This window comes from Oryx dammah, unplaced genomic scaffold (genome assembly GCF_014754425.2).
Source record: "Oryx dammah isolate SB20612 unplaced genomic scaffold, SCBI_Odam_1.1 HiC_scaffold_22, whole genome shotgun sequence".
In the NCBI taxonomy this organism is placed as follows: Eukaryota; Metazoa; Chordata; class Mammalia; order Artiodactyla; family Bovidae; genus Oryx; species Oryx dammah.
The window spans coordinates 28,146,432-28,173,005 of NW_024070206.1; the positions used below are offsets into that span (position 1 = coordinate 28,146,432).

General features: G+C 38.8%; 1 protein-coding gene across 1 annotated transcript in view; it reads left to right on the plus strand.

The window, feature by feature from the left end:
• Window positions 1-23,271: 23,271 nt before the first annotated feature.
• The window catches only part of RBBP8 (RB binding protein 8, endonuclease), a 78,042-nt gene continuing 74,739 nt past the window's right edge, over window positions 23,272-26,574 (plus strand). Inside the window, exon 1 of the mRNA XM_040264722.1 lies at window positions 23,272-23,443. The gene's annotated coding sequence lies outside the window, so the exon portion shown is untranslated. The remainder of the gene's footprint in view (window positions 23,444-26,574) is intronic.

Sequence of the window (26,574 nt, forward strand, 5' to 3'; positions counted from 1 at the left end):
GACTGTTTGAAAATAAAATGAGGGTTTGAAACCTTATACTTCAGAAGACAGAATCAGTTACCTGACATTTAATCCCAGTCCTCACTGTGTTAAGAATGTCAGTGTTTCACATGCCCTGCTCAGGAAAAAGAGTTGTTTCAGTACACGCTTCTGTGGTTTCATTCAGTTTGGTTACACCTCAGGGAGTTTAATTTCATGCAAAGCTTTCAGATAGTGCTTTCCAGTGATAGGAGCAAACACAGTATTCTTAGGCAGCAGTTGGAAGTTTAGAAAAAAGCGAAAGCAACCCAGACTGCTAATGCTTCATGAGAACTTTGGCCTTGTCCTGGAATTAGCCTTCAAGAACTGAGAAAGACGTGGAGTGTCGGCAATTTCAGAGATAATAAAAAATGTAAACATAATGGAATGAAAGACAACCTGGTTGTATGTGGGGCTTATCTTACGGCCATAACGAGAAATGCCAATGAGCAGTGGATGTCAGAGATTTAACTTAACTGATTTCATGAGAGGCTTAAGAATCAGCCTGACTGGAAAAAGAGATATAAAACACCTGCGCTACTAGTCCACACACGAACAATGCATTTATTTTCAAACAAAGAGCAGATAATGCTCAAGCTTTCGAAGGGGAGATCCATTCTTCAGAGAAAGTGAGGACACCTGAAAGAAACACAAGGAGCATTGTGTTTAGGAATGAAACATGTGATCTAGGGAAATGCCAGTTTATCCAAGCTTTGGCTGGGTTGCTGCTTTGTTAAGAGAAGGGACATATTTTTGAAACAACTGTGATTAACTGAGGTTTAATGTGCCTTCTTGTAATTACCTATAATTTTCAAAGATTACATTGCAGCTTGTAAGCCTGGTTAAAGAACAAATCAGGTGATGTTTTCTTAAAAATTCTTCATATGTGTTTATCGTCTAGAATTTATCCCCCAATACAGAGGAACTATTATGTTTTGCTAGTACTAATTTTATTAATACAGTAATTTTGTTGATTCAATCTGATTTCTCTCTCTGCCTTTGGTTTCTTAATATGGTCATATTGCCATCAGTTATTCCATATTTCTCCAAGTTTATTAATCATGCTACGTGACTAAAAACATCATTCTGCATGATTGTGATTTCAAGTAAGATAAGCTTTCACAATTTATCTTGAATGGGTCTTTTTAAAATTTATTATTATTTTTTCCTGGCTGCGCTGGGTCTTCATTGCTGCTTGCAGACTTTCATTGCGTCGAGTGGCAGCTTCTCATTGTGGTGGCTTTGCTTGTTGCAAAGCGCGGGCTACAGGGCACGTGGGCCTCAGTAGCTGCGGCGCGCAGCTCCATAGCTGTAGTGAATGGAGTTTAATCGCCCCGAAGCATATGGAATCTTCCCAGACCCGGGATCGAATCTGTGTCCCCTACAATGGCAGGCAGATTCTTAACCACTGGACCCCCGGGGAAGTCCTAGTGGGTCTTCTTGCTCCAAGTTCTCCTTAATTCAAAGGATAATACCTGAGTGAATTTTTCCTATGCATTCTAGAGCTCATAGACACAAGAAACTTCTGAGTCACAACTTAACTCAAAGGCTGAACATAGACTGCTGGCATTGCTTTTTAGATCTCACGCTATTTCTGAACAAGGGAGTGTTCTTCTGGCTCTAGTCTTCTTCAGCTATGTGACTTCATGCAAGTTTGATACCTCACCTCTCCTCCCTTCCTTTCTCCATCTGTAAAAATGGAGAGCCACCTATCGTAAGGAGTATTCTTAGTATTATCTTTTTATGGTTAGCACATAAAAATTTACCAATACATTTCATTCTTTTCTTCTGCGTTCAGTTTTCTTCTGACTGACGTACATTGCTCAGGGTTATTCTGTCACCCATGCATATCGCATGGGACTGAAAGGTCTCTGCTTTAACCTAGTCCTTTTCTTGACCCAAACCACCTGATATTTGTCAAAGATGTGTTTCAATTACAACTCTAAAGGAAATACAGTCAACTGCCCTGAACCAGTTCTAGCCTAACTTGCAAGAGCAGCCCCAGTGCAGAGGAATCCTAGAAATGTCCAAAAGTTGCCTTTGCCTCATAACCCTGCTAAGATCTTTGCCCAAGGCCTTGTATCTTGCTAGGCACGATATTTTCCTTGCACATTAGTGCCATATGCAAGGGAGCCTGAGGGACTGCACGTGGCCCAGCTATTTCTGGAAATCTCTACCCTCTCCGTCAATTTCTTATGACACATCTGCCTTTTACCCCATAAAATTCCCCACTTTTCTCCCTTCTGGGAGAAAGGGTCTTTATGAATAAAGTTTCTGCTCTGCTTTGCCAAACCTGGTCTTGTTCAATTGGCTCAACTGGCACCAGGCAAGAGAAGGACCAGTTGGGGTCCATCTGGTCTGAGACAGTTGATAACACTTTCAAAAATGATCTGTAACTATATATGATGATGGATGTTAACTAGACATTATGGTGATCATTTTGCAATATATACAAATATCAAATCACCATATTGTATATCTGAAGGTCATATAATGTTATATGTCAATTATACTTCAATTGAAAAAAAAAAGCAGTACATGGTTCACAAAAGATGCTCAATAAAATATTTGCTGAATGAAAAAACTTAAATCTAATCAACAAACCTCTGCCAAGTTCTCATCAAGTATAGAATTGCTAAAACTATGAGAAAAATAACATACAAGACTAACTTGCTAGAGTTAACCTCACTCACTGAATAATACTTACAGAGGACTGTCTAGAAAGAAATGTGATAGATGTCTAGGTCTCAACTTGATATCAAAAATTTATTTAATAAAAACGAGAGAGATCTCTAATCAACAACCTTTTTACAACTTACTGAACTAGAAAAAGAAACAAACTAATCCAAAGCTAGAAGAATGAACAAAATAATAAAGATTAGAGCAAATATAAATACAATAGAGACTAGGCAGTGGCACCCCACTCCAGCACACTTGCCTGGAAAATCCCATGGATGGAGGAGCCTGGTGGGCTGCACTCCATGGGGTCGCTAAGAGTCAGACATGACTGAGCGACTTCACTTTCACTTTTCCCTTTCATGCATTGGAGAAGGAAATGGCAACCCGCTCCAGTGTCCTTGCCTGGAGAATCCCAGGGACGGGGGAGCCTGGTGGACTGCCATCTATGGGGTCACACAGAGTCGGACACGACTGAAGCGACTTAGCAGCAGCAGCAGCAGAAACACAATACAGAAAATCAATGAAACCTGAAGTTGGTTCTTCAGAACAATCAACATGACTGAAAATCTTTTAGCTAGATAGACTAAAATTCAATTAATAAAATAAGAAATGAAAATGAGGATATTATTACCAATTCCACAGAAATAAAAATGATTATAAGAGAGTACTGTGAACAAGTTCATAGCAGCATTATTCATGCTAAGACAGAGAAGCAATCCAAATGTCCATTGACAGATGAAGAGATAAGCAAAAGTGGATAAGTGTACAATGGAATGTTATTCAACCTAAAAGAGGAAGGAAATTCTGCAATATGCTACAACATGGATGAACTTTGGAGGCATTACACCAAGTGAAACGAGCCAGTCACAAAAGGACAAGTGCTCTATGATTTCACTTCTATGAGAGACTTGGATAGCAAGCAAGGAAATGGGGATTTCAGTCATACAACCACAAGAAACTGAATTCTGACACAGCCATATGAGCTTGAAAAAGGGTATCAGCTCTGGATGAACAGATAGTCCAGCCAACACTTGGATCTTTAAACTTGTAAGGCCTTGAGTAAAAGAACAAACAAGAGAATGTGGCCTATAGACAAGAACAAAACTAAACAGTCAATATAAATCAATTTTTTAAATATAAATCAATTTTGAGATGGTCCAGATGTTGGATTTAATGAAGATTTTCAGAAGCTATTATAAACATATTCAGTGATGTAGAGGAAAATATATTCAAAGGGAATATGGACTTAATATGTGAATAGATAGTAAATCTTAGAAGAAAACATAAGCTATTAAAAAATAAAATCTGTTCTTAGATTAGGCAATGGATTCTTAGACATGGCACCAAAATCATGAGCAACAAAAGAAAATTAGACAAACTAGGAATAATAAAAAATAAAAACTGTTTGTGCTTCAAAGGACCCTATTAAGAAAATAAAAAGATCATCTGCAGAACAGTAAGGTACAGGATTTATGAATCACATATCACTTTTAAAGTTTTTTATTTTATATTGGAATATGGTTGATTTACAGCTCTGTATTAGTTTCAGGTGTACAGCAAAGTGATTCAGTTATTCATATACACCCATCTATTCTTTTCTTGTATAAGTACAGAATATTGAGTATAGTTACCTGTACAAATCATGTATCTGATAAAGGATTTATATCTAGAATATATAAATATCTTACAACTCAATAGTAATGACAAATATCCCAAGTAAAAAGTGGGCAAGGATCAGAACAGAAGATAAATGAAAAACCAAGAAGCATTTGAAAAGATGTTCAACATCATTAGCCATCAAGTAAATGGAAATCAAAACCACAACGAGATATCACTCCACATCCACTAGGATGACTTAAATTGAAAAGTCAAATAATTACTACAAGTGTTGGTGAGAATGCGGAGAAATCTGAACCCTCCCATGCTACTGGTGGGAATATGAAATAACGTACCTGCCTTGGAAAACATACTTCCTCAAAAGGGTAAACATAGAGTTAGCATGCTGCTGCTGCTGCTAAGTCACTTCAGTCGTGTCCGACCCTGTGCGACCCCATAGATGGCAGCCCACCAGGCTCTGCCATCCCTGGGATTCTCCAGGCAAGAACACTGGAGTGGGTTGCCATTTCCTTCTCCAATGCGTGAAAGTGAAGTCGCTCAGTCATGTCCAACTAGTAGCGACCCCATGGACTGCAGCCTACTAAGCTCCTCCACCCATGAGATTTTCTAGGCAAGAGTACTAGAGTGGCTTGCCATTGCCTTCTACAAGAGTTAGCATACGACCTAGTAATTCCACTCCTAGGTTTCTACCCAATAGAAATGAAAATATATATTCACCCAAAAACTTGTCCACAAATGTTTTAGCAATATATTCTTAATAGCCAAAAGGTAGAAACAATTCAAATGTCCATCAGCAAAAAAATGAGTACACAAAATGGGGTATATTTATATACTGGAATATTATTTGGCAATATAGAGGAATGAAGTTCTGATAAACACTGCACCATGGTCGGACCTTAAAAAAAGAAACAAAAAACCATTTTGTGTTTCAATTTATGTGAAATGTCCAGAATAGGCAAATTCATAGAGACAGAAAGTAACTTAATGGTCTAGGCATTAGGGGGTGGGGTGCTGGAGGTGATAGTTAAAGGATACAGTACTTCTTTTTGAGGTTTCAAAAATGATTGTGGTGATTGATGCACATAGTTTTGGTGTCATATCTAAAATCGATTGAGAGACTTCCCTGGTGCACAATGGATAAGAATCTGCCTGGCAATGTAGGGGACACAGGTTTGATTCTTGGTCCTGGAAGACTCCACATGCCTCGGACCAGCTAAGCCCAGGGCCGCAACGACTGAGGCCCACACACCTAGAGCCTATTTTCTGTAAGCAGAGAAGCCATCACAGTAAGAAGCCTGTGCACCACAATGAAGAGTAGCTCACTCTAGCTGCAACTAGAAAAAGCCCGTGCAAAGCAACAAAGGCCCAGCGCTGCTGCTGCTGCTAAGTCACTTCAGTCGTGTCCGACTCTGTGCGACCCCATAGGCAGCAGCCCACCAGGCTCCCCAGTCCCTGGGATTCTCCAGGCAAGAACACTGGAGTGGGTTGCTATTTCCTTCTCCAGGCCCAGCGCAGTCAAATATAAATAAATAAACAAAATTAAAATCCATTGAATTGTACACTTTAAATGAGTGACTTGCATTTTGTGAATTATTTCTCAATAAAGCTATTGTTTTTTAGTGGGTTAAATAAAAAGTTCACAAGATGAACATAACAGCACACGGGATAGGACAACTGAGTCAGTGAACATAAAGACAAATCAATAGAAATTACACACTGAGAAGAACAAATATAAAAATGATGTAAATACACAAAGTGGTTGAAAGTGAAAGAAGAGAAAATATATGCTATGCAAATAGGAAACGTAAGAAAGCTGGTATGGCTATATTAATGTTAGACAAATTAAGATTCAAAGAATATTACAAGGAATAAAGTGAGAAATTTCCTGATGATAAAAGGACAGTTCAGAGGGCCTTCCGTGGCTATCCAGTGGTTAGGACTCTGCTCTCACTGCTAAGGGCCCAGGTTCAATCACGGGTCAAGGAAATAAGATCTCACAAGTCATGTGGTGCAGCCAAAATAAAAGGACGGTTCACTAGGAAGACCTATCAGTCTAAATAAGGACATACCTACTAAGAGCTTCAAAATTCATTAAACAAAAATTAACAGAAATTTTTAAAAAATTTGTTAAAGAAATAGCCAAATCCACAAACAGTATTAGACATTTTTAATAACACTCTCTCAGTAACTAATTAGCCAAGTAAACAAAAAACTCAAAAGGAAGTAACTGATAAATCATATTGACCTAATCGATGTTGATACAACACTCTAGTCAATAACTACAGAATGGACATTTTACTCAAGTGTAAATGGAAAGTACACAAAAGTAAGATATATAGTAGGCTATAAATAAATCCTCAACATTTTCCAAAAGTTTAAAATCTTACACAATTAAATTAGAAACTAACTATAGTAAGATATCTAGGAGACCCACAAACATTTTTAAATTAAATAACACAATTTTATGTAATATTAAAGTCAAAGAAAAAACTCACAGGGTAAATTTAAAACATTTTTGGTGTGCTCTGTGACACCCTTCTGCTGCCTTTTCCAGGGGCAAGGAAACAATGGAGACAGGCTGATGAGGGTCTAATCTAAATTATCTTTGCATTCTTTTAACCTTTATTTTTAAATAATCACAGACTCACAAAAAGTTGCAAAGGTAGTACAGAGAAGTCTCATCTACCCTTCACTCAGTTCCCTCTAATAGTTTCACCTTAGTAACTCTATGTGTTAGTTGCTCAACTGTGACTCTTTCCAACGCCATGAACTATAGCCTGCCAGGCTCCTCTGTCCATGGAATTCTCCAGGCAAGAATACTGGAGTTGGCGGCCACTCCCTTCTCCAGGGGATCTTCCCAACCCTGGGATCGAACCCTGGTCTCCTGCAAATTCTTTACTGTCTGAGCCTCCAGGGAATCCCCTATTAGCTAACTGTATGCTGCTGCTGCTGCTAAGTCGCTTCAGTCATGTCTGACTCTGTGTGACTCCATAGACGGCAGCCCACCAGGCTCCCCCGTCCCTGGGATTCTCCAGGCAAGAACACTGGAGTGGGTTGCCATTTCCTTCTCCAATGCATGAAAGTGAAAAGTGAAGGTGAAGTCGCTCAGTCGTGTCCGACTCTTAGAGACTCCGTGGACTGCAGCCCACCAGGCTCCTCCATCCATGGGATTTTCCAGGCAAGAGTACTGGAGTGGGGTGCCATTGCCTTCTCCAAACTAACTGTATATAGTTACCCAAAATCAAGATAGTGACATTGTCACATGTATATATTCCCATGTGTACATTTGATCACATATATATTCATGGGGCCATCACCACATTAATAACTGAACCATCACCCACAACTAAGTCTCTTGTGCTACCCCTTCATAGTCACACCCTCTCCCACCATCCCTGAACCCTGCTGCTGCTCCTGCTACCAAGTTGCTTCAGTCGTGTCCGACTCTGTGCGACCCTATAGATGGCAGCCTATGAGGCTCCCCGTCCCTGGGATTCTCCAGGCAAGAACACTGGAGTGGGTTGCCATTTCCTTCTCCAGTGCATGAAAGTGAAAAGTGAAGACACTCAGTCATGTCCGACTCTTAGAGACCCCATGGACTGCAGCCCACCAGGCTCCTCCGTCCATGAGATTTTCAAGGCAAGAGTGCTAGAGTGGTGTGCCATTGCCTTCTCCTCCCTGAACCCTGGCAATCACTAATTTGTTATCTCTATCTCACAATTTTGTCATTTCCAGAATTTTATATAGCTGAAATTCTATAATGTGGCCTTTTAAGACTGATTTTTTTTCACTCAGCATAATGCACTTGAAATCCATCCAAGCTATTGCATGTGTCAATAATCCATTCTTTTTTATTGCTAGGTAGTATTCCCTGGTATGGACACACCACCATTTGCTCAACTCATCACCTATTGTAGGACATTTTGATTGTTTGGAGCTCTTACAAATAAAGCCACTGTGAACATTTATGTAAAGTTTTTTGTGTGAAGATAAGTTTTCATTTCTCTGGGATAAATGCCAGGAGTGTGACTGCTGGGTTACATGTAAAATATATGTTTAGCTGGGTAAACACAAGGTGGATATTGAGCCGGGCAGGATTTGGATAGGCAAGTAGCAAGGAAAAGCATTTTGAGCATATAGTGTTGTATGTACTCTAATATTAAGAAACTTTAAGGAGAAAAAAGGAAAAAAAGAAATTTTAAGGAATGCAGCTTCTTACTTAGTCAAAAATGTATAACCAGAACAAAAGATAAGAAGATATGAAGGACAGGCCACAAAAATTTCACATAGAAAACCCCCCTGAAAAGGTCCTTTATTAATCTATTTCTCTCAAAACTCACTCCCTCTAGTAATTGCCATATCTTCTCAAGCTCTACTCCTTTTCTTCTCTGCAGCCCTTACACATCAATCTGTCTGTCTTCTCCTTTAGCAAAAGGAGAGTGTTACTTCCCTAACTCCTCCCAAACTCTTCTAACATCAGTTCACAAAAAGCAAAAGGATTATATCATAACTTTCACCCTTGAATGTTAGGAGAGGAAACAAGTTCTGTACAATATGTGAGGTAACCTGAGGGAGGAGCAGAACTTTTACAGACAGAAAGAGATTTTTTTTTTCTACTAGATTTCAGTATACAGTAGTATATTTCTGTCAGCTACTGCTGCTGCTAAGTCGCTCAGTCATGTCCGACTCTGTGAGACCCGATAGAGAGCAGCCCACCAGGCTCCTCTGTCCCTGGGATTCTCCAGGCAAGAACACTGGAGTGGGTTACCATTTCCTTCCCCAGTGCATGAAAGTGAAAAGTGAAAGTGAAGTCGCTCACTCATGTCCGACTCTTCGAGACCCCACGGACTGTAGCCTACCACGCTCCTCCATCCATGGGATTTTCCAGACAAGCGTACTGGAGTGGGGTGCCATTGCCTTCTCCATATTTCCATCTATATGGGCCTAATTAAGTGCATTTATGAATTACTAAACATAACCCTCAAATGATCACTTTTAAAGGCAAAGGAAAGGCAAAATGAAGATAACACTAACAAAGCAAACACAAAACCAAACAAAGAAACAGATAAGTCTCTTCTTCATTAGCCTACCTTCATTTAAAAACAGAAACAGTATAGTCAAATCTGGCAAGAAGCCAGCCAAAATAATTTTTAAATTACTTCTTCAATTATTTAAATAATTCCAATTATCATTAACAATGAATTTTATTATGCACTGAGATTTTACCAGTAATACAGCTACATGTATATAGTTTATGAATAAATAAAGACTGATGGTAGAAAAAATTGAAGGCAAGAGGAGAAGGGGGCAACAGACGATGAGATGGCTGGATGGCATCACCGACTCGATGGCCATGAACTTGAGCAGGCTCTGGGAGATGATAAAGGACAGGGAAGTCTGGCATGCTGCAATCCATGCGGTCGCAAAGAGTCAGGTACAACTCAGTGGCTGAACAACAACAGCAAAGATCAACAATCAGAAAGGTTTAGAGACTACTGTGCTAGCACCATTCTCTCTACCTCTCTTACCCTACCCTACTCCCACATTAGATTCATTAGATTCATTAGAAGCCTTCAAAGATCCTTGGTTGTTGTTCAGTCGCTCAGTCATGTCCGACTCTTTGTGACACCATGGACTGCAGCTCACCCTGTGCTTCACCATCTCCCAGAGCTTGCTCAAACTCACGTCCATTGAGTCGGTGATGCCATCCAACCATCTCATCTTGCCTTCAATATTTCCCAGAATCAGGGTCCTCTCCAGTGAGTCAGCTCTTTGCCTCAGGTGGCAGAAGTATTGGAGCTTCAGTCTCAGAAAGATCCATTGATTTCCTAAGTTTCTCTATTCCCTCTTCCCACAAGGTGCCTGGAGGAAGTCTGGCCTTGGGTACCAACTGAACAATCTGACACCTGTTTGTCTTTGCCTCAATTCTAGATAGGCTGCCTGAGTTTCCTTCTCACATTCTAGCTCAACTTCCAAAGCTGGGACCAGAGCCAATCTTCTAGGTTTGTATGGTTCATCATTTTGATACCCACCTGGCTATCCTCTCCCTGGTACCTAGGAAAGAGCCTGGCAGCCTGTGTGGCTGGGACAGATCTCAGAACAGGGCAAAGAAGGACAACACCTATAGTTCTAATGAGTCATTTACAATAATTTGCTCTTGGGATAAAGTTCTTAAAATCTAAAGATAAGAATAAACTTTATTTACAGGTGCTTTTAAAAATAATCATGTAGCCTTAATGGGAAAACTAAGAACCAACTGTCAAGTACCAAACACCTTCCCTATATAAAGATACATTTACACTGATACTTTCAGAGTCTCAAACTCTGTTGGTCTGTATTCCTTCAAGACGGACTGTGCTTCATGCATATTTGTTTCCCCAGGCCTAGCACTGAAAATAATAATTAGAATTATTTGTAACTCTTACTACTACTTTTAAAACATTGACCTCATGCCAGACTCTTGCTAAACACATTGCAAATATCCCATTTAATCCTTTTAATAATCTTATTATCCCTCTTCATGGATGATGTGACTAATCTCAGAAGCCCAGTAATTTACCTAAGAATTTAACAACTAACACAGGGTTGAACAGGGATTTGAACCCAAGCCTTTCTCATTTTGAAGCCTAGATTCCTAACAACTACACTACAAGGCCCAGGAGGAAAGACCTGGAGTGGTAGAAAGAGAGAAGTTTGCCACTGCCTTCTAAGCCAGAAATAAAAGCACGGTGCTACTTAGAAAATGTTACCTCCAGCCATGTTTCCAAGCTAATTATAACTTCTCTGGCACTAAAGACACTTGGTTATTACACTCTCAGACACTGGGAATCTCTTTCTAATATGTGTCATGGCAAAAATACACAGGCATAAAGTAAAAAAAATATATATGATATATGAACTTTTATAAAGGTGGCTGAGGTTACCTTTCCTTGGTGAGTCTAGTAATTACTGCTGGCACGTAAAGTGAAGCTATTTGCAAATTCATATCTCTTAATTTGGCACAAGGTAGCAATTTAAAGGAAAAAACTATGGGTGGAAAAAAAAAATCACTGCTTACAGCAGCATTTAGAACCACAGTGATGCAATTTTCATTGCATGTCTCCTCAAGTTGGAGAATTCATTAGCACCTATGTAGTACTTAGGTAATTTTGCACAAAGCAAGTTGCAATATTTAGCCATAAGTTCATTTTGCTTTGTAGTTCCATGACTTCACATTAGAAGTTTAAGTACACCAATTACATCAACATTAAACACAGATATAAAATACCCAGTTCACATTCTTTCTCTTTTAAGTCTTGATCAATCATAAAATGTTCTCACTAATAAATTCTCAAGGGTTTGTTCTATTATTTAAGTTAGCTTCAGTCATAAAAATTGGAACATATACAATATTGCCCTTTTCAATTCTAAGTACATTTTAATTTACACTATTTATGCTGGTTTTTAATGGGTTTGTTGTTGTTCAGTCTCTAAATCATGTCTGACTCTTTGCAACCCGTGGACAGAAGCACACCAGGTTCTTCGCTCCTCCACTGTCTCCTGGAGTTTGCTCAGATTCACGTCCATTAAGTCCATGATGCTATCTAACCATTTTATCCTCTGCCACCTCCTTCTCCTTTTGACTTCAGTCTTTGCCACAAACCACAGTTATTCAGGTAGGCAAGGTTTTCACATCTTCCATACCTTGTGTGTTTTTTTTTTTTTAATTTTTAAGACTTTATTTAATGTGTTACAGTATTGCTTCTGTTCTGTGTTTTGGTTTTTTGGCGGCAAGGCATATGAAATCTTAGCTTCCCAACCAGAGATAGAACCCATACCCCCTGCATTGGAAGGCAGATTTTGGACCACCAGGGAAGTCCCCCTTGCCTTCAATCTTCCCCAGCAACATAGTCTTTTCCAATGCGTCAGCTCTTCACATCAGTTGGCTAAAGTACTGGAGCTTCAGCTTCAGTGTCAGTCCTTCCAATGAATATCCAGGGTTGATTTCTTTTAGGATTGACTGGTTTAATGGTAGATAATACTTAAGGCTGTATATTGTCACCCTGCTTATTTAACTTCTATGCAGAGTACATCAGGAGAAACGCTGGACTGGAAGAAGCACAAGCTGGAATCAAGATTGCCGGGAGAAATATCAATAACCTCAGATATGTAGATGACACCACCCTTATGGCAGAAAGTGAAGAGGAACTAAAAAGCCTCTTGATGAAAGTGGAAGTGGAGAGTGAAAAAGTTGGCTTAAAGCTCAACATTCAGAAAACGAAGATCATGGCATCCGGTCCCATCACTTCATGGCAAGTAGATGGGGAAACAGTGGAAACAGTGTCAGGCTTTATATTTGGGGGCTCCAAAATCACTGCAGATTGTGATTTCAGCCATGAAATTAAAAGATGCTTACTCCTTGGAAGAAAAATTATGACCAACCTAGATAGCATATTCAAAAGCAGAGACATTACTTTGCCGACTAAGGTCCGTCTAGTCAAGGCTATGGTTTTTCCAGTAGTCATGTATGGATGTGAGAGTTGGACTGTGAAGAAGGCTGAGTGCCGAAGAATTGATGTGATGTTGGAGAAGACTCTTGAGAGTCCCTTGGACTGACTGCAAGGAGATCCAACCAGTCCATTCTGACGGAGATCAGCTCTGGGATTTCTTTGGAAGGAATGATGCTAAAGCTGAAACTCCAGTACTTTGGCCACCTCATGCGAAGAGTTGACTCACTGGAAAAGACCCTGATGCTGGGAGGGATTGAGGGCAGGAGGAGAAGGGGACAACAGAGGATGAGATGGCTGGATGGCATCACTGACTCGATGGACGTGAGTCTGAGTGAACTCTGGGAGTTGATGATGAACAGGGAGGCCTGGCGTGCCTCGATTCATGGGGTCGCAAGGAGTCGGACAGGACTCAGTGACTGAACTGAACTGAACTGAATGCTTAAGGAGACTTACTAGCTCCTAACTATTCTCACTTCACTGGAAATGGTCTCTGGTCAACCACAATGGGCCCCATAAGCCTGATTTGTACTAAATAATCTCATGCTGGTCAATGCTGACTGATCACAGATGGACATGTTCATAATCTCAATTCTGTCAATCTGATCCTCGGGATTTGGAATTAGAACCCAGTTCCAATCAGATAAAGCTGTTGCTTAAACTGACTTACTATAGGCAGGACACTTTTCCCCCAATAAACACTAAGAAGAAAAAGTAAGAAAGGTAGAAATTATACTATTTTAGAGACAAATACCAGTGCTATGAGCTGATTTATGAGTCCCCCACCCCTGCTCAAATTCGTGTGTTGAAATCATAATTCTCTGTACCTCAGAATGTAACTGTATTTGGAGACAGATCTTTAAAAAAAAAAGCAGTTAAGTTAAAATGAAGTCATTAGGGTGGGCCTTAATCCAATATGATGGGTGTCCTCATAAAGCCACGAAATATGGAAAGAGATACGTACAAAAAGAAGGTGTGGGGAGAAGATATCCACCTACTAGCAAAGGAGAGAGTCCTGGAACAGATTCTTCCCTCATAGCCCTCAGAAGAAACCAAGCCTGGCTACAGCCTGAGAATAGAAATGTCTGTTTTTTAACTCACCTAGTCTGTGCTATCTATTATGGCAGCCCTTGTTGTTCAGTCGCTAAGCTGTATCCAACTCTTTGCAACCCCATGGACTGTAGCCCACCAGGCTCCCCTGTCCTTCACTATCTCCTGGAGTTTGCTCAGATTCATGCCCATTGAGTCGGTGATGCTCTCTCACCATCTCATCCTAGCGAACTAATAAAACCATAAATGGATGTGTCTTTATTTGAATTGCTTAGGTCAGAGCATAAAACTCTGGAATTTCCCTGGTGGTCCATTGGTTAAGAATCCACCTTGCAGTGTAGGGGATCCCTGGTTGGGGCACTAAGATGCTATGTGCCCCCAGAGCAACTAAACCCACACACCACAAGTACTGAACCCACACGCCACAACTAGACAGTCCACAGCCAAAAATCCTGCAAGACCGAATGTGTTGGCTGCAACTGGGACCCAACACAGCCAAACAAATAAATATTTTTTAAGAACCCTGAGGGAGTAAGTATCAGAAGAGACAGAAACAAAGGAAATAGTAAAGCTACTTGGCCTGACATCAGAAAAAATTACTCCCTCCTGAAAAGAGACAGAGAAAGAATTCAGCAGGGGAAGTTTGAAGTGGAAGGACTATGGTGAGTGAAGGGCCAAAGGAAATTTCTGCAGGAGTGGTTCAAGGTAGGTATTCTCAGCAAACAGTACTGATGATATTGCTGTGATGTAAGCCGCACCCCAGTCTTCAACAGAGTCTATGACATGTAGAAACAGGGGCCCAGAGCCAGGGGTGACCGGGAGAGCATCAGTCTGACATTCCCCAGACCCTTATCTCACTGCCCCTCACCCAGAAATCTGTAGAAGTCACATGGAGGCCTCCAGAGTCTCCACTGATGCGGAATGTGGTTCATGCCAACAGTATCTAAATCTCAGATGCTGGGATACTCTAGCTGACATGTGGATCTGCGAAGAAAGAAAAATGAAGCAGATAAGTAAAGAAATGAAAGATCATGTGCTCCAAAGAGGGAGAAAATGAGAGTCATGAGGCTTTCTATTTCCTGGTTCAAATTCCTCATTTGACTAAACTGACTCCCTGCTTTTGAAAAACCTACATTTCTTTATTCTTCTTAGGATACCTTTATAACCTCAAAATAAATCTCTGCTTTTTTTTTGGCTTAAAGTATCTCTAATTAGTTTCACTTATAACAAAAGAATTTTAACTAAGATTTGTAAAATCTTAGAGCCATGAAAAATAAACAGCAAAACCAGGTAGGTAATCATGGGAGAATTAAATCATGCCTGCTGCTATTCCAGGGAGAATATTTGATATTACAGCAATACAATGAGTAATGGTGCTGTCTAGTTTTTCCAAACTAGTGTCCCACAGACTACTTCACACAGTGGTGGGTAGGAGGTTAACAAGTATGATAGTATGCTATAAAAAAAAGTATTCTGAGGTCAAATATGTTTTGGAAATACTAACACAGAATAAATAGCATGTAAGCAGTAGAAGAGACTTTCTTTTTTTTTGGAAGGGGGTGAATATAAAACCTTTCTTTCCTACTCATTGAGTGGCAGAAAAAAAGAAGGTATGTTATTGAAAGGAACTTTAAAAGTAATTATCTCCTTAACAATAACAAATATAAATAAAAGTAGCTAAATAATAGAAAAATCAATTTGAGGACCAAAATCTAGTTCACCTCTAGGGCAGGAAAATGTAATGATTAAACACACGCGTTCTACCGATAAGCTGCCAAAATTTCTCTACTTCCTCACTCTAAGTAACATGCTTGCATGCTAAGTCGGTTCAGTTGTGTCCGACTCTTTGTGACCCTGTGGACTGTAGCCTGCCAGGTTCCTCTGTCCATGGGATTTCCCGGGGAAGAATACTGGAGTTGGTTGCCATTGCCTTCTCCAGGGGATCTTCCCGATCCAGAGATCAATCCCAGGTCTCCTGCATTGCAGGCGTTCTTTACTGAGCCACCAGTGAGGCACTCCAAATAATGACTAACTTAAAATGCTTTACGATTAATTACTGAGTTACTATACAAAAATTGCTTAGAAATGACAAACATCCTAAAATATTAGTTATGATTATGAAAAATTTATAGTCCCAATACAACATAGAAGGAGAATGAAGTTGGAGGACTGACACTTTGTTGTTGCTGTTGCCCTGTCGCTAAGTGGTGGTCGACTCTTTGTGACCCAGTGGACTGCAGCAGGCCATGCTCCTCTGTCCATAGGATTCTAAAGGCAAGAATACTGGAGTGGGTTGCCATTTCCTTCTCCAGGCAATGTGGGGTCTTCCCGGACCAGGGATCAAACCGGTGTACCCTGAATTGCAAGGTGGATTCTTAACCACTGGACCACCAGGGAAGTCCCATTGTAGTTTCTTAATGATCCTTAGGATTTGTTAGTTTTAATGTTTCCTTTTTCACTTATGATTTTGAGTGGTCTCTTCTTTTCTTAGTCTAGCTAAGTGTTGGTCAATTTTTTTTTAATCTTTAGAAAAAATAGCTCTTAGTTTCATTGATCTTTTATATTGCCCTTTTAGTTTTTATTTGCTTTATTCCTGCTTTGATATTTGTTATTTTCTTCCTTTTGTTAACTTTGGGCTTTTTATAGTTCCTTAATATATAAAGTTAGGTTGTTTTATTTGGGCTTTTTCTTTTTCCTTAATACAAGTGTTTGTCCCTATAAACTTCCCCCGTAGAACACCTTTTGCCACATCCTGTAAATTTTGGTGTTCTGTGTTTCCATTTTCATTTGCTTTATGATTTTATAAGTTCCCTTTTGAGTTATTCTTTGAGCTGGAGTGATTGTGGGACTCATTTGTTTACTTTCTCTCTAGAGATAGCTGTTCTCTGTTGACTGATGTACAATGTCTTGAAAACTATTGTTTTATACATTTTACTTTTTTTTTTTTTAGGTGGTAAGGGTAAATCTGATTCCCATAACTCCATCTTGGTTGGAAGCAGAAATCTTAATCCTTCACTTTAATGTTATAGCACCTACAACCTTCTTCAAAGGAATATTCTCAGGTTACTAGAAGCACTTTTAGTGGAGAAATGAAAGTGCCTGGAAGTCTACAAATTTCTGGAGCACCCAGGACCCAGTGACTGGTTCAGGGGTATGAAAGCCTGGTTCCTTTGCCTCTAGGTAGGATAAACTCTTTCTTTACAATGTATGCTACAGAATTCCCTGGGACCAGGCTGATACTGAAATCATACCCTTGCTTTTCTTATTCTCCTTTCTGGCCCTGCCTTCTTGTCTTAACTAGTTTCATATTGGAGCACATTTCTAATAAATCACTTGTACGTGAGTACATATTTCAGTGTCAACCTTTGGAGAAAACATCCTAAAATTAAATTGCATTTTTAAATTGCTCTTCTGTAAAATGTCTCCTTGATTGGTCTATCTTGCTTTTGCTCTCACATTTTTTGAATTGTTCACTTGCCCCAAAGAACTTTAGAATAAAAGTGTTGAGTTGAATAGATATCTAGAATATATCCAATCAAACTCGCTCTTTTAATAAACAAAGCAATTGAGGCTCGGGATGTGAAATAAATAACTAACCCATGTTTCCATACTCTAAGGACAATTGAGGCAAGTTTCAAAAACGGGTTTCCTGATTTGGCCTTATACAAGTAAAACATGCTCTTAATTTCACTGTGATCAGGTTTTACTAGCTGTTGGAGAGTATGTTGCAAACCTTTATTTATGAATATTGGCAGATATGAATGTTTGTGCAAACTTTTTCTGCAGGTGCCGGTTTGTACTTGTACCAGTTTGTCTGCTTTCCTCATTTTATGATCTGTGAATATTAACCCTTCGTAAAGTGTAAAGTAAGTGACTACTTGCATTTAAGGAAATCTTTTACATTTAAATCTATAACCAAACACCAATCCTCAGATCTCTTTCTCTCCTCTTCTCTCTTTTCTCCTTCCCTTTCTGTCTCTCTTCCTCTCGCCCCCTTCCCTTTTCTTCCCTCAATCTTAGGCAATGTAAATTTGAAGTAAAAGTCATGGAATCTTCACACTTCAAACTTACTAGTGTGCTGTGGTCTTAGAACTGGTAGTTGGCCATGTTGAACTCTAAGCAAAGAGAAGAAATGGAGCTACTTCCAGATTCCATATTGTCATCTTTTCCAATTTATTCTTATTTTGTGACACATCTTTCAGTACTTTCTTAATTTTACTTTCTGGTAGATTTCCTTAACTGTATCTTCCAACTCGTGTTGACTTAATTTCTACCATCATATTTTTACTTTCCAACATCTCTCTTTTTTTTAGTAGTCTATTATTTTTTTAATTGGATCATAATTGCTTTACAATGTTGTGTTAGTTTCTGTTGTACAATAATGTGAACCAGCTATATGTTTATATATCCCCTCCTTTGTGAGCCTCCCTCCCACCCCCATCAACTGACTCCTCTAGGTCATCCAATATCTCTTTTTTATCCTCCAGAAGTTCTACTTCTAGATAAGATTCTGTTCTTATTTCATGTAATCAATATCTCCTCTTATTTCTTTGAAGAAATTAATATAGTAGATATTTAAAATTATTACTATTCTATTCCCTACATTGACTATTTTCTGTAAGTTCTTTTTATCTACAGGTTTCTTTTTGTCTCCTTCATGTTAGATACTCTCTATATCTTAGAATGAGGCACAAAAATGCTGATTTGCAAATCTGTGTGCCAAGGCAGGACTTACTTGTTTATATTAGGATGGTGTTGACTGGTAGGCTTAACATTAGAGTAGAGTTTCTCACCTTTGGCACCACTGACATTTTGGATCAGATAATCATGTGAGGAGGTAGTGAGGGAGGTGGAGGATATGCTGTCCTGAGCATTGAAGGATGTTTAGTAGCATCCCTGGCCCCCATCTGATAGATGCCAGTACCATACACCTCCCCTACTTTCCCTGCTGTTGACAATAACAAATTTCTCCAGATATTGCCAAATGGCACTTGAGGGCAAGATCATCCTGGGTTAATAACCCCGGCCTTAGGGTGATGAGAGTTTTGATTTTTGGAGGGAAATTCTCCAGTTTTCTGCTTTCGGAGTGAGGAACATGAACCTGGTCATCAGCATTCAGAAGCCAAGCAGAGGAATGGATCTGGGCATCTCACCGCTCAATAGAGAAACTTTGACCTTAATCTCTAAGGGACGCAGAAAAATGGTCTCTCAAAGATGTCCACATCCTCATCCTGGAACCTGTGAATATGTTCTATCACACAGTAGAGGAGAATTAAGATTGCAGATAAAATTAAGATTGATAATCAGTTTACCTTAAAATGGGGCAAATACACCAGAATATACAATTGGATTTAAATATGAAAGAGGAAGGCAGCAGAACAAATGTCAGAATGATGCAATGTAAGAAAGACTGGACTGGCCATTGCTAACTTTGAAGATAGGAAAAGGCCATGAACCAAAAGCACAGGCAGCCTTTAGGAGTTGGAGAAGACAAGAAAACAGATTCTTCCCTGGAGCCTCCGGAAGAGAACTCAACCTCGCTGACTCACTATACCTTAGAATGTCAACCCTGCTGACTTCAACCCAGTGAGACCCATTGTGGACTTCCAACCCCCAGCATTGTTAAGATAATAAATTTGGGTCCATTTAAACCACTAAATTTCTGGCAATTTGTTACAGCAGCCATAGGAAACAGATATAATCTCATTACGATTCACCCTCAGCTCTGTCTGCCATTCTCAAGTCTAAAACCAACCTGAGACAATCTCTTCCAGCATGATTCAACAAATGCCACCTATTGTTCATCAAGGTTGAAGAGGGGCAGTCTCCAGGCTTCTGGACCGGGAAGGGATCTAGGGAGCAAACTGTTCTTTAAGTAGATTTTCAACTAATCCTCCATTTTGAGCATGCCCCCCCCAACCTATACCCCAAAACTGTTTAGAAGAACCTGTACCTCCAATTCCTGAAGGTTTCCAAGATTTTGCATAGGAGACAGACTTGCTTTTATTATTGCAAGTAGACTTCCTCTTTTTCTATCCTGCTGTATCAATGACCACTCATCTTCATTCCTTCTTTCAAAATTTATGGACACTTCTTGCCTGTAACTTCTCTCATTCTTCTTGATCCTTAAGAGTTTATGCTGCTTTTCTATGTGTAGTGTTTGTTTTGTTTTGTTTTTACTGCACTGGGTCTTTCTTTGTTGGGATATTTGCACAGGCTTTCTCTATTTGAGGCGAGCAGGGGCCACTCTTCATTGCAGCTTGCGGGCTTCCCATTGCGGTGGCTTCTCTTGTTGTGGAGCACAGGTTCTAGGTGCAAGGGCTTCACTAGTTGCAGCATACGGGCTCAGTAGTTGTGGTGCATACTTAGTTTCTCTGTGGCACGTGGAATCTTCCCAGACCAGGGCTCAAACCTGTGTCCCCTGCATTGGCTGGAAGATACTTATCCACTGCACCACCAGGGAAGTCTGAGTTCATGCTGTTTTGATTCTTTACTGTCATTTTATCAAATTTTATGAAATAATGGAAATAAACATCCATGTTCAACTACCATGTTTAACTGGTCTTATTTTTAGCTGATTTTATTGGACCCTCACTGTATACTAAGCAAAGAGTCAGACATGACTGAGCACGCACATGTGCACTCACACACTGTGTACTAAATTTTTGGATAAAGCCTCACGTGAGTTATATTATTTGAACTTCACAGTAACCCTAAGGGCTAGTTACTGTCACTTTCATTCACATATTATAAATAAAAGGGTTTCCTGGTTTAGGTGACAAAGCTAATATGGAAAAGAATCGAGATGGAATCCAAGTCTTTTTGACTTACAAGCTTATTTTCCTAATCAATTATATAATCTTGTTAATTTTCACAAGCTACACTCTAGAGCAGGGGTCAGATCCAGTCTGCTATTTGTTTATAAAATTTTATTGGAACACAGCCATCTTCATTCATTGACTACCCTTTATATCTGCTTTTGACCTACAATATTAGATTTGAATAGATAAAACAGACACAATCTGTCCCACAAACCCCAAAATATTTCATCTCTAATCCTTTATGGAAAACTTTGCTGACCCCTGCAACAGAAAATAAGCTTATTACTAAGTTTTGAGGTCATGGTGTACTCAGGTATCTACAACTTTTGTTGCTGTATCAAAGGCATTCTTTTTATTGTTCCTTCAACCTTTGGTTATCCTGCAGATAGCAATCTTTGGTCATGATTAAAAAGGAAAGTCTCTAAACCAATCTCCTTTGTGAAGTCTTTCCCATACTCAGTCACACTGACTCCCTTTTCTTTGTTCCTATGTCAATTATTCTAATTATTCTATTTAATGCAGCTTGATTCACATAACACTAATTGTGATTCCTCCTAGGATCTAGCAATGTCGCCCCTGACTACATATTTACTCAACAAGCATTTATTAAACACTTTCTAAGCATCTGTGCTAGACACAAGAAATATAAAGATGACTATGGCAACTTGTGATTAATATCTAGTCTATTTAATTAGGTACAACAATATAAAGAAGCTGAGCAATGGAGGCTGAGCCTATGTCCCTACAACAACTACAGCAGGATCACTGTAACTGCTTTGGTAAATCTCTACTCATCAGGATCCCTGGAGGTGTAAGCGTTAGTTGCTGCAACCCCATGGGCTGTAGCCTGCCAGGATGGGATTCTGTCCATGGGATTCTCCAGGCAAGAATACTAGAGTAGGTTGCCATTCCCTTCTCCAGGGGATCTTCCCAACCCAGGAATCAAACCCAAGTCTCCTGCATCACAAGCAGATTCTTTACTGTCTGAGCCACCAGAGAAGACATAAGTAAGTAACTGGTGGTAAGGTCCAGTGTAAATTTCAGATTATACTTTAGCAGGAATGTTGTAGAATCACTCCATCAGGAGATAGGAAAGACTGTTTCTAAATGTGCAAGTATTATGAAAGAGTAAGAATAAATCTCACATGATCTCCCTTAATACAAACCAATTTCTGTCAAAATGTGATCTTGTGTACAAATAAACTTAATTACAAAATAGAAACAGACTCAGAACAAACTTACAGTTACCAGGGTGGAAGAGTGAGGGGATAGGATAGCTAGGGAGTTTGGGATGGACATGTACACACTGCAGTATTTAAAATGGATAACTAACAAAGACCTACTGTATAGCGCAGGGAAATCTGCTTAACATTCTGTGGCAGCTTGGATGGGAGGGGAGTTTGGGGGAGAATGGATACATGTATATCTATGGCTGAGTCACACTGCTGTCCCCCTGAAACTATCACATTGTTGATTGGTTATGTTGTTATTATTTAGTCACTAAGTTGTGTCTGATTCTTTGTGACCCCATGGACTGTAGCCCGCCAGGCTCCTCTGTCCGTGAAATTTTCCTGGCAAGAATATTAGAATTGATTGTCGTTTCCTTTTCTAGGGGATCTTCCTAACCCAGGGATTGAACCCGCATCTCCTGCATTGCAAGCAGATTTACCACTGAGCCACTAGGGAAGCCCATGAAAAGTTAAAAAAACTTGTGATCTTGGAAGTGATGTTGCTCACTTCCTCCACCCAAAGGACTAACAGACAAGCTTCACTGGGAACCTGGACATTTTCCCCATCTCTTACCAAATTTGTCCTTTTTTGCCATTGTAACCCTGGACCTGGCACAGTCTGGCACATAGTAGTTATCAAGAATTTGCATTCAACTGTTGACTATCCAAAGTAAAACCTCTCTAAATTGTCCTACTACATAGAACAGGAGTTTTTCCAACTTTAGACTGGAATGGTATGAGGCTCTTTGAGTACAAGGAAGGTAACACCCCAAGCAAATGTTGGGTCCACCCACAGCTTGTTTTCCTCCCTCTAGAAATGCTTCCTTCAAACTCTCAGGGCCACTGCCCTCGTGGGGAATACAAACACCCCCTCAAGGCTGAGCTAGACCAAGTGGACCGGTGGAAAGCCCAGGCATTATGGATTCTTCTTCACTGTAATCTCTTTCTAGAGGCTTTAGTCGAAGAGCCTTGAAGTAAATTTTAAAAAAGGATTACCTACCTCTGAGGATGAGATATACTCAAGTTATCTACAATGAGAGGTTTGTAACAATGGACTCTTGCTGTACCTGACACAGATCTTCCCCTCCCACTGGAACTCTGAATTATTTTGCTGCAGGCTACAACATTCTGAGCAGTATGCTGGGAGTTGACGGGAGGTGGGGACAACTCACCTGTACGAGCTTAGCAGAGCTGAGCCGCTGCAGCTTGTTGGGCTAGCCTTTGATGCAGACTGGTTGGACAGGTTCTGGATCTACAGAAGAACCGGTCTGACTGGCCTGTTGTGCCAACATATTCTGGTTTGATTCCATGTTCCACAGACGGCAGAAACCTGCCCAGCCAGTTAAATGAAAGGCAGATTAGGTTATCCATTGCACACCTTATATAGCTTAGATGCAGCAGAACTCTTTCACACAGCAGTGGTGTCTAGCAAACTCTAGCATGGTCCAGAGAGGTGTCTCCCACTGATTACTGTGTAAGTTCATAGCTTCAGGGAAAGTCCTGCTTTTGGCCAAGAGCAGAAGTTTTCTAAATAAATTGAAAGGTAAGTTAATATATTTTTTTATCTTTCTCAATTTTCTATGTACTTTTAGAAGGTTAAGAAATTAAGTTTAAGATGATATCTTTTTAACATGGCAATACCTGCATTGTATCTTTTATATAAATTTGCTTAATATTGTTTTATAGTACTTGCATACATATATTTTCATTGATTTGTTTGCATAAAGATTACTTGGCATATAATACACTTTTCTATACTTTTTTGGTAAGTCATGCATGGCTATGGTCATTAAGAAAACTGGGTTGAATAATTTTGCTAAATATATTTCACCCATTAATGTAATGATTCATCTTAAGCCATCTACTCCTTTGATAATATACTATTATGTTTTACAGGCTGTTGCTATATGGTAACATTTTATATGGCAAATCTAATTGTGGATAAAATAATAACTGCCTTTTTAAGGCGTTTAAAAAAAAAACAGTGCTATTCTTCTTGGTGATCCTCAGCACATTAAAAGAACAATTCACAGCAAGTGAGGAGTGCGAAAAACAAAGACTGTGGAATCTGGTAACTGATTAACTATTGGAGCTCAAAAGCACTTGCTGAGCTGAATAGAAAGGAATGAAGACAGGTTTTGTCATGCCTATTAGGTCTGAAAACCTTTTTAGGTTAAAGAATATTTGGATCTTCTTTTAGTTTACATTTTAAAATAATTCTTTTACCTCTCTTTTTCATTGATCCAATTAATTTATTGTAGTAATTTGTGTCATTTAAAATGAAAGTTACCCATCCCTTTAGATTTATGTTGGCATACCAACCTCCTCCTTAGTTATTAGTATTAGATTGAACTGAATGTACACATCTTCTGGGCAATTTAATATAACAGCTGACATACGAACTTTATTGTAGAATTTAAAATTACTTTTAAAAATAGATTTATACTAAATACTTTCCTCTGAAAGACCATCTGCAGATCATTATATGACTCACCTTGAACTGAGCAAAACTGATGCATTCTTTTCATTGTCCCTTTAGTGTCTTCACTTTGTCATTATTTTCAAATTCAAAGGCTATAAGAGTTTCTTCAGGATGATACTAAAGAATTTTTTTTTTAAGTGAGTAAATGTTCAGATGAGATTCAGTTTTTGCAGGGAAACCTTTTAGATGCTTGCCTACTCCAAGGCAATTCTGCATAAAGCTTCTGATATTCAGCTGAATTTATAAAAAGCTATGTAATGTTGAATCTGCAAAAGGAATGTGCTGATTCAGCAAAGCAAAAAATTAATTTTAGTCAGCATAAACTATAGTATGACAATTTTTGAAGAAAATATGGATCAAAAATTTCAGTTGATTGAATTTTTCTCTTCTAAATTAGTTTTCAGGCTAAATATAGATATATGTCAATAGTGTATACTTACACTGTTTCTGGTAAATACCTAGTAACTTAAAATTTTTAAAATCTTACTATATTTATAATACAAAGCTTATTCTTTGAAGATAAACTTAATTTGGGATTCTACCTTATTTACTAGGTATTTTTTATGTTTATGGTTTTGAGGAAAGCTATTTAGTAAGTAGATTATATTATAAAATTTGTGGGTAAAATTTCAAGTCTAATGCTACATTTTGGAGAGGGAGTCTTCAGTTTTCACTTAATGGAATTTTTAGTTTCAAATCTATGATTTCCTATTAAATATGACTTTTATATATTTTCCATAAATTGATTCCTTTAAAATATTGATACATTGTGATAACTTTGATTAAAATTAAGGATATACAGATTTATCAATCAAATTAGGAATCTGTATATGCATCTATATTTTATATAGCCCTGCATTATCTGAGGGCCTAGGTCAAAAACTGTTCTAGTCATTTAATAACCTGTTTACTCTCTAAGTCTAGCTGGGGATGCATTCCTTTATCTTTATTGCTGGCCACACAGTTTCACATGATGACTCTTCTTGTCAACCATGATAGCTTTCTTAACACCTATAACCTCCTTCTTTCCTGAATGTATTCATGGGTTTCCTATCAAAAGCGCTTAGAATCATGACATTTCTGAGCTAGAAGGACTCTTTAAGAATAACTGATGAATTCACTTTTTAGTTGAATGAAAAGCCCCAAAATGTAGCTGAATAACATAGTCTAAGGGTAGAGGTGGTACTAGACCATCCCAGCTTCCTGATACCAGCCCAGACTAATATTTTTTCAGCACTCTACATTGATTCTTCTGAATACTACATAAAATCTACTCTGTGTTCTAAAAGATTCATAAAAAGGTGAAATTGTATAAATTATGTTAAGGAGTATCTGCTGAACCAAGAAACTCTTTGCTTTTGTATTTTAATCTATTTAATTATTGCCCCTGAACTTTTTTTGCTATAGTGGTCAAATTTATGGGATTGCCATTGGTAAGGAAGATGACTACCTCTTCAAACCCTAATCTCATAAGACCAACACAAAATGTTGTATTAAACTGATGAGTATCTCACATTACTCCATCTTTATCCAGATTATTTGTGGATAGTGCTGTCATTTTTTAACTTATTATTACTTTATACTGTTTCAACTGTTTATTTTCTTAGTATGTGTATAAGTATATATGTATTTTTGTATTGTTTTAGTCACTTTTACATGGATACAGTTTAGGATTTGCCTAAGAAGGCTGTACTTCTAAAATTTGGTTAGAACTGACAAAAACATTTCAAAAAGTATATGAAGCCCAGGATTACAGGACTCAAAACCCATCTTAAAGGTGAGAGAACATGTTATATAAAGGGTGATATCTTAATACAGCGCTTTGTACACAAGCACTCAAAAATGCTTTAAGTGTTTTTAACTTGAGGAATTCCAAGGTAATATAGGACCACAGAAAGCTTGAAAAAAAATGCTGAAAGTTTTCAATTCTGATTCTTCAAGCTAAAAGTTAATTTGCCTAAGCTCTTTATCTTTTCACAGGTAAAATCTTACTGGGGGATGTTTCTAAATTTGGTAAATTTAGTTCAGTCCAAGTGGACTCTGGAAAATAATTTGTTTCTTATCTTTATACTCAAGAGAAAAGGTAGTATATTGAGAAACATATGGGTTTTGGGCCCAAACTGAGATGGATTTGAATATTCACTCTACTACAAACTAGTTTACCCTTGGGAATTATTTAATGCTGAGTTCTC